Source organism: Pipistrellus hanaki (assembly GCF_964339955.1).
Source record: "Pipistrellus hanaki genome assembly, chromosome: 18".
Taxonomy (NCBI): Eukaryota; Metazoa; Chordata; class Mammalia; order Chiroptera; family Vespertilionidae; genus Pipistrellus; species Pipistrellus hanaki.
The window spans coordinates 1,614,447-1,624,169 of record NC_140520.1 but is presented as its reverse complement, the minus strand read 5'-3'; positions in this window follow the sequence as shown (position 1 = coordinate 1,624,169).

Here is a 9,723-nt window from a genome sequence, read left to right as displayed (position 1 = left end):
CGCCTGGCCTCCCGGAGGAGGGGGAGGGGGGGAGAAGGCCGCGCTCCCTCTCCGTTAGGAGCCGGTTTGGACCCGGTGACCGGATTCGGGACCTTTCCCTGTGGGATAGGGACCCGGGGGTGAGCCGCTATCTTAAACTTTAAAGATAACTGACTCCTGCGCGCCCTGAGGCGCGGTCAGTGCTGCTGCCCACACTTTCCAGAAGCCTCCATTGCTCCATCCCAGCGGTGAGGAATGTGCCCGAACTGGGCTGGGCTCTGGGTGACTCCCTCAGGCCCAGCCTTTCCTCCCATCCCCTGGGAAGAATGTCAGATATCCAAACAGCCAGGGGCTGCTCAGACCTTCCCTGGCCAAGATCCAGCACCAGGGGAGACATTCCAGCCCCAGAGAAACGTGCCCTAAGGCGTGGCTCTGGTTGAACTTGGACCTACGAACCAGGAGGTCAGGGTTCGATTCCGGTCAGGGCACGTGCCCAGGCTGTGGGCTCGGTCCCCAGTGTGGGGCGTGCAGGAGGCAGCTGATCTGCGATTCTCTCTCATCATTGGTGTTTCTCTCTCTCTCCTACTCCCTTCCTCTCTGAAATCAATAGAAACATATTTAAAAAATAAAGAAATGAAGAGGGACAGGCCTGAGGAATGCACTCCCTCCCAAGCACGCACACGCACCGCCCGCCGGTCAGTGCCTGCCCACCTTCCTGGGGCAGAGGGCCGGCCCGGGACCGCCAGTCCTTCCTGTGCTCGGTCCCCAAATGCCATCCCCGCCCCCCGCCCTAGGAAGTGAACGACAGTCCCATCCCCTCAGGAAAACTTCCCAGGGGCACAGTCTGTTCTCCAGGAGGAGGGGGGTGGCCCTACTGTGTGACTCCGCCCAGCGTGAGGACAAGAGCTGTGTGTATGTGTGAGTGTGAGTGTGTGTGTGAGCGTGTGTGTATGTGAGTGTGTGTGAGTGTGTGAGCGTGTGTGTGTGTGAGCGTGTGTGTGTGAGAGTGTGTGTGAGTGTGTGTGTGAGCATGTGTGTGTGTTTGTGTGTGTTAGTATGTGTGTGAGTGTGTGCGTGTGTGTTTGTGTGTGTTTATGTGTGTGTGCATGTGAGTGTGTGCGTGCGTGTGTGTGTTTGTGTGTGTGTGTGTGTGTAGGGTAAAACATGGGTATCGGGGGGGTAAACACACTCTTTAGAAAAACAGGTGACATGCATGAGATCTTCGATTACGTGATGTTTGCAAAAGTAACCTTAAAAGATGCCCGTGTTGAGGGAAACAGAGAGAACACATTCTCAAAATCCTAACCGTGATCACGCTGATGCCTGGCTGACAGTCCGGCAGATTGAGGAGGCGCTGACAGACGTGGACTTCAGAGAGGACGGGAGAGGGGCAAAGGACGGCACAGGGCACCGAGGGCTCTGTGCCGATGGGAGGGATTCATTGTACTCCGGATCCCGCACCCGGGGTGGGGGGCCTCCCACGGGGTGGGGTCTGAGCCCCATCGGGGCGCCCGCCCTCTGAGGCCTCGCTGGGCTGGGGCTCCGCTCTGAAGCGTTGGGGCCTCGGCATTGCCCGCGGGGAACCCAAAAGGGCCAGAGCCGGGATCAGCGGGGTGTATGACGGTCAAGCCCCAGGGCCCGGCAATCGATAGAAATTGCCGTGTGCCGGCTCCGAAAGGCTGCGCCTTATATCACCGGAGCGCCCGGCTCTGTTTATGGGAAAGCAATCCCGGGAAGAGTGATTTAGAGAGAGGGGCTCAGGGGGAGATAAGCAAAGTCAAGGAGAAATACAAGGCGGCTTACAAAGCGGACTTGTCAGCAATCACACTGACAGAGGACTGGAGCTAATAGGCGCCGGCTGGTGAGAAAGACGCGCCTTTGGAGGAAGCAGCAGAGGCTGTGCGTTCGGTGAGATGTCTGTGGGCGCCGAGAGGGCTGGGGGCTGGGGGGGGGGGGGGGGGAGAAGGAACGGGAGGCCTCAGGCTGGGGTGAGAGGAGGGGAGCAGGTCCATGCTCAGACCTGGGAGCCTTTGGGCATCTGGCTGCAGCGGCCGCACCTACCCTTGCTCTGCAGCCGGTCTCATTGTTTCCTAAACCAGAACATCCGGGCCCAGCTGCGTGGCTCAGGGGTTGAGCATCCACCTGGGAACCAGGAGGTCACGGTTCAATTCCCAGTCAGGGCACGTGCCCGGGTTGTGGGATCCGTCCCCAGTAGGGGGGAGGTGATCCATGATTCTCTCTCACTGATGTTTCTATCTCTCCCTTCCTCTCTGAAATGAATAAAGATATATTTTATTATTTATTTACTTTTTAATATATCTTTATTGATTTCAGAGAGGAAAGGAGATGGAGAGAGAGGTAGAAACATCAATGATGAGAGAGAATCACTGATCTGCTGCCCCTGCATGCCCCCTACTGGGGATGGAGCCCACAACCCGGGCATGTGCCCTTGACCAGAATCGAACCTGGGACTCTTCAGTCCACAGGCCGACGCTCTATCCACTGAGCAAACCAGCCAGGGTGATAAAAATATATTTTAAAACAAACAAAAATACACCCAAATTGCTTTCAGTCTTTTTCAACGTGTATGCAAGCAGTACCATTCACGTTGCTAATACTCCCTTCCTTGTCTCCTGAACAGATAAACCAGGCGGGTGTCCAGTCAGATCCTGCCCCCTGGGGGCACCCCCTTGCCTCATTCCCACAGGATCTCGCCACTGTGACCCACCTCCCAAACACACTGCACACCTGCGCCCACTGGGTTTATCTCCTGCGGCCGCGCACAGGGGAGGTGGGGGTGGGGGGTGGGGGTGGGAGGTGGGGGTGGGGGGTGGGGGTGGGGGGTGGGGGTGGGAGGTGGGGGTGGGGGGTGGGGGTGGGAGGGGGGGGTGGGGGTGGGAGGTGGGGGGTGGGGGTGGGGGTGGAGGTGGGGGTGGGGGGTGGGGGTGGGAGGTGGGGGTGGGGGGTGGGGGTGGGAGGTGGGGGGTGGGGGTGGAGGTGGGGGTGGGAGGTGGGGGTGGGGGTGGGGGTGGGGGGTGGGGGGTGGGGGTGGGGGTGGAGGTGGGGGTGGGGGGTGGGGGTGGGAGGTGGGGGTGGGGGGTGGGGGTGGGAGGTGGGGGGTGGGGGTGGGGGTGGGGGGTGGGGGGTGGGGGTGGGGGTGGAGGTGGGGGTGGGGGGTGGGGGGTGGGGGTGGGGGTGGAGGTGGGGGTGGGGGGTGGGGGTGGGAGGTGGGGGTGGGGGGTGGGGGTGGGGGTGGGAGGGGGGGGTGGGGGGTGGGGGTGGGAGGGGGGGTGGGGGGTGGGGGTGGGAGGTGGGGGTGGGGGGTGGGGGTGGGAGGGGGGGGTGGGGGTGGGAGCACCGAGGGGACGGTGCCTTTGGTTTGCTGGGAGGACAGGCCAGTGATGTGCACGGGCTGAGGGGGAGGAAACCAGTGCCGGTAACTGGTCCCGCCATGCTGTTTGCGTCCATGACTGTCTGGTCCCGCAGGCGGGACGTCCCGCCGGAGCCTGAGGACAGGACTCACCACGTCAGCTGACCACACGGTCTGCCTGGCCCAGGGGGCTCCCCGGACAAACCCGGTGCTGTGTGTGCGCGGCCCGGCTTCCTGTAGAAGCTCTGGGCCCCATGGGGACGGGGAACTGGCATTGACTTTGAGCTGCATTACCCACGATGCCCCTGAGGTGGGATGGCACCTGTGAGGCTGTAGGGCCCTCAGGGAAAAGGCCGGACGTGAACATTTCTCCAGCGCCCTCCGCGCACCCGGAGCCAGTGCCCATCACGGAAAACCTCCTCCGCGGCCTGATTCGGGGGAGCGAAGTTCACGTGTTTCCTCTCTCGCCTCCCGCTTATAAAACACATCAGTGAACAACATGGCCCGGGCGGGTCTCGTTTCTATAGTTACCACTTTCACGACATGTGGGTCCCATAAATCCTTTGCCCATCAATACGGAGGGGGTTGTCTTTTGTCCGCTTTTTTAGCATCTTCTTGAGGCCCAACGTCCGCTGGCAGTGCTCAGCCTACAGCATGCACCAGGCGAGATGCTACCCAGGCCTCCATTTGTTCTCCGTCCGCATCCAGACGCATTTGCGGTCCCCCCGAGGGAGGTATTGATTTTTTAATGGGTACACTTTCCTCTAATGGAGGCCATCGCTTCCCCGACATCCGCTCCTCTGTCCAAGGAGCTGCTCCTCATTCCGAGCCCGCCCCGCCCTCCGGCCGGAGGCCGTCCAGGCCAGGAGCCTGCGCGCTCCAGGAAAGGGCCGAGGCCGCCCTGCCCGGAAGGCGATGGAGGCTGGGAACTGGTTGCCGTGACACAGGATTTTAAACCCGGGCTTGCAAACAGAAGGAGCTTCGTTCTCGTCACAGACACGCTCTCTCTCTCTCTCTGGGCCATCTGGCCATCTTCTCCACGTTGTCAGATCCTGTCAGGGGGGTAGGGTGGCGGGGCCTGGGAGACTCAGCCTTCCCAGTCCGCCTTCAGGAACAGGAAGATGCCTCCTGCAGGGAGAGGGCGGCACCCCTCAGCCAGAGGCCAGGCACGGAGACTGCTGGCTGAAGGGGTAACTGGAGAACACAGTGTGAGCCTCAGGGAGCCTAGGGGATGTCAGAGGGGGAGCTGGTTCTGTGAGCGGAGCCTTGCCCACACACGCTCCCCTTGAGTGAAGATTCTGCCCCTGCACGGCCCCCAGAGAGGCCGAGAGGCCATCTGGCACCAGCAGAAGGACAAAGGGCAAGGCCATTAAACTTCGATGGGGGCGGGGGAGGGCAGGGTCCTGAGGCCTGGGCCTAGCTGAGCCCGGACGGCAGCTCCCCCTGAGCACAGAAGCCTGCTCCCTCCCCATCCCTCCCTGGCTCTTTCGGAGGCAGTCCACTGCACCCAGGTGCCCGGAATAAATGGTCATTTTGAGGACGCCGAGCCCCGAGTCCCGAGTCCATTCTGTGTGGCCCCAGCCCAACCCTGAACCCTTCATTGGCCACATAACTGCCAGGCGTCCCGCGAGCTGAGCAAAAGGTGCAGGAGGTGCCAGGAGCGGGGCCTCTTTTCTGGATTTGCTCCAGCTCTCTGGTCTCCGGCCAGGAGGGCTCAGGCGTGTCTGCCCTCTCTCCGTCCTCCCTGAACAAGGGGCTCTTAGGTGCCTTTGGCACCTGCCACCACCATGGCCTTGCTCCTGGAGCTGGGCTTCTAGCCAATATTCATTGATTTTTTTAAAAAGCTACCGGATCCTTTATTAATCCAAGGGCAGCTCGCTCGGGCCCTGCAGGGCCAGGGAACGCTGAGCATGTGCCTCCAGGGGAAATCAGAACAGCTCAGTGGGGCTGAGAGGCAGACTGAGGAGGCTCCTTGCAGAGGTGAGGGGGCGGGGCCGGCAGGAGGGGGCGGGGCTGGGATGAGGGGGCGGCAGGAGGCGGGGCCTCAGGTGCCTTAGGTGCGGCTGTGGAGTTGGGACTGGGTTCTGAAGCTGGACCCCTACCCTGTGAGGCTGAGCAGGAGAGCACATGGTAATGAGTTGATGCTTTTGTGTTGTTCTTAGTGGGCCTTCACTCTGGCTGTCTAGGAAGAAAAGCTTAGAGCAGGGGATTCTGGAGGCCAGGTGATCAGCCAGGACAGTGGTCAGCAAACTGTGGATCTGTTGACTAATGAGTTTGCCGACCACTGCCTTAGGGAAAAACACTTAAAAAACATTTTTAATAATGTACTAATGTCTTTAACCTGAAGTCAAAATTTCTGGGTGAGGGTAATGCCTTATGCAGTGGTTGGTAAGCTCATTAGTTAACAGAGCAGCAAACCGCGGCTCCCGAGCCGCATGTGGCTCGCGAGCCGCAGTTTGCTACCACTGAGCTAGGAGGTTCTCCATCACTTACTGAGCCACCTCAGTGCAAGCCAAAGGAGCCATGAGGACTGATGTAAGACGGGCCGGGAAGGCGCTGAGAGAACAGAACAGGGACCTTTGGTTATTCGGCTGGAAAGGGATATAGAAAAAAAGTTGATGTCAAAAGTGACCACAGCCTACCCACCTTGGCTCAGTGGATACAGCAGCAGCCAGCGGACCAAAGGGTCTCAGGTTCGATTCCGGTCAAGGGCACGTATCTCGGTTGCAGGTCCTCCCTGTCTGGGCCCTAGTTGGGGCTCCTGCAGGAGGCAAGAGGTCGATGTGTCTCTCTCACATCGATGTTTCTCTCTGTCTCTCCCTCTCTCTCCCACTCTCCCTAAAAATCAATGGACAAACACCCTCGGGTGAGGATTAACAAAACAAACAAGCAAAAAGTGAACCTGGTTTGGGTAATTGAGTGGAATTCTTGAAATCTGTTTATTTCTTTCTCTTATGTATCAACACACACAATTTTCACAAAAGTTTAAGGTGACTTTGAAAGATTATAAGAAGATATTAAAATGTAAGTTATAAACATTCAAGAGAGTCTTATAAAGAAAAGTAGAATTTCAATTTTACAAATCTATAAAAATAGTATTCACCTTTACAAATTAATTAGGTTCTCAACTTTCCGCTTTGGAGTGCATTTTGACAATTCGGATCTCCTTTTATGATCGTGGGCACTAAGCCATGTCCTCCCAGTGCCGGTAACTCGTGCTTTTTATCCGAACTTCCCTCCCAGGATCAGAATTCACCCTAAATTCTTAAACGGCATCAAAGGCACTTAGCGATCGGATTTCTATCCATTTCAAAACTGAAGCCATTCCACAGTAAGGATTTTTAAAAGTCATAAATACCAGTTCAAGTGATTAATTCTTTAGAAGCTGGACTTACTGTAGCATAAAAAACAATGAAGCCTTAAATAATACATTTGACAAAGCGTGGATGCCGCTGTGACACACTGGGAAGCCACAGTCTGTGAGACTTGGGGGGGGGGGGGGCGGCGGCGGGAATGGTTCTTTAAAACCCACTGTCCGTCCCCGCGTTTAAAGGGGAAGGAGCCGAGCGGGAGCGACATCACGTGACTCTTTCAGGGTCCCAGCGCGGTGGCACCGTTTTGAAGGGCTGCTGTCCTTGAGATGTCACACATTCCCACGACCGGTTTAAGGCGAGTCTGTTATTTCCTTCTTCCCGGAGAGAGGAGCAGAGTCCCTCAGGGCAGCGGGAACTCCGTCTTTCTAAAATAATTATTTTAGAAATGAGTGACTTTGCTTTTAACGAACCAGTTGATTCCTAAGTCATCCAAAGTGGCGTCACTGGGCATGTACTGTGGGGCTCGTTGGCCCTGGACACAGTGGGCTTTATTGTGATCTTTTTAAAAATATATATATTTTATTGATTTTTTACAGAGAGGAAGGGAGAGCGACAGAGAGTTAGAAACATCGATCAGCTGCCTCCTGCACACCTCCTACTGGGGATCGAGCCCACAACCCGTGCATATGCCCTTGACTGGAATCGAACCCCAGACCTTTCAGTCTGCAGGCCGATGCTCTATCCACTGAGCCAAACCGGTTAGGGCTTTATTGTGATCTTAAGGAGTTACTCAAAAAGCAAGAACAAAATGAGGTTGCTAAGTGCCATGGAGGGAGGGTTTGGGGAAGGCCTCTGCTATCAACCAGCCAACCAGTTAACAAGCCAACTAGCTAACCAGCCAACCGGCTAACCAGCTAACCAACCAACCAGCTAACCAGGGAACCAGCCAACCTGCTAACCAGCCAACCAGCTAACCAACCACCCAGCCAACCAAGGAACCAGCTAACCTGCTAACCCCACTAACCAGCTAACCAGGAACCAGCTAACCAGCCAACCAGCCAACCAGCCAACCAAGGAACAACTTTCTGGGATTCCTGCCTGTAGGCTTGCTATTCATGCCTGCATTTTAGGATCCCAGCACTACCTGCAGCTTTAATACAAGTCATCAGGCCAGCACCAGTTTGTTCCTACAAACTCTGACCCAGCCCCTGAGCTGTGGCGGGGCGGAGACACGGGTGGGCTGCTGAGATGGAGGACAGGGCTGAGACGGAGGGCAGGGCGGAGACATGGGTGGGCTGCGGAGACGGAGGGCGGGGTGGAGACACGGGTGGGCTGCTGAGACGGAGGGCGGGGCAGAGACACGGGTGGGCTGCTGAGGCGGAGGGCGGGGCGGAGACACGGGTGGGCTGCTGAGACGGAGGACGGTGGGAATGTCACCAGACCACCCAGCGTTACCGGGGCAGCTGGGATGACGGAGAGGGCAGAGGAAGAGCCGGTCAGTGGCAGAGATTAGAGTCCCAATGGCCCGGGAATGGCCCGAAGCCTGAGAGAGCAAGCCGGGGCCAGAGGGCCAGGCGGGCAGGGAGGCCCCGGGGAGCCGGAGGGGCCTGGAGAGGGTGTGGAGGGAAAATCTGCCTGAGGCCATCTTCTGTGCCAATAGGAGGCTCCTGTGGACTCACTGCTAGAAAATGATAGATCCTCCTTCCTCCATTTGATGGACAGACATAAACCCCATCTGTAGCCGGACATTCCTGAGCACTGATCCACCCATCAGCACCTGCCAAACACCCTAAGCCCCCGGTTCCTGAGTCCTCAGGTCCCTAATCATAGGCCTTCCATGAAACCACAGATCAGCGTGTGCTGAGTGCCCTAAGCCCCGTCCCCTCTCTTCCCTCCCCTTAAAGGTGCTTGTACCCCACCCCTCACCCTCTTCCTCTCTCTCTCTCTCTCTCTCTCTCTCTCTCTCTCTCTCTCTCTCTCTCTCTCTCTCTCTCTCTCTCTGGAAGCAGCAGGCAGGGGTGCTCTGCTCTCCAATAAAGCCTGTGTCCTGGCATCCCAGTCTCCGGCCCCCTCTGTTTTATCTTTCAGAAACATCAATGATGAGAGAGAATCATCGATCGGCTGCCTCCTGCACGCCCTCCACTGGGGACCGAGCATACAACCCAGGCCTGTGCCCTTCATCAGGACTGGAACCTGGGACCCTTCAGTCCGCAGGCTGACGCTCTATCCACTGAGCCAAGTCAGCCAGGGCCTGTGTTTCTTTTTAAGGAAGAAAAAAAAAATCACACTAAAGTAAAAACTGGCACCTGTCCATTATAAAGAATTCAAAAAATACGCTGAAACCCCAAAGATGGAAGTGCAAACACAACCCAGTCCCAGCAGCCAGCATAAGCAATCACATTCCATGAACATCATTTTGGACAACTTGTTAACGTCAAAAACCACTGAAACCTGTGAAGAATTTCTGTGAGTTTATTGGAGCCAAACTGTTGACAGATGCTGGGAAGCAGAACCTCAGTAAGTTGAGATAATGCTCCGGAGAGGGGCGGCTTACACCTGTGTTTATACATTGCCACCAAAGAGACTCGGGTGGGTTCCATGAAATCCATTGGTGACAGAGGTAGGAGAAGGCTAAGGGGCGGGGAAGGGGGGAGAGAAATAACGGCCGGGATTGGATAAAAAGTAAAGTGACAGGACACACGCCTAGGTGGGTGCAGGAACAATTAACATGGTAATGAGGGGATTTGTGGTCTCTGTCCTGGGGCCCACATTGGGTTGGGCCCCAGGGGCTCTGGAAAAAGGGAAGTTACAAGCTACCCAGACATCTCAAGGGTGTGTTATCACAGATGCAAAGACTGACAGGCTCAGGTAAGGTGAAGGCTGACCTTGTCGGTGAAGATAAGGCCCAGGAGGTGACTGCCCACCATCACAGCCTTTAGTTACAGTTTAATGTCAGACCGTCCTCTGTGGTGGCTTTAGGTCTGAGTTTGCAAGCCGCCACGCAGGCCTCCCCTGGGCTGTCAGGTCAGCATGTGGCCTCATCGTCCACAGACTTAATGT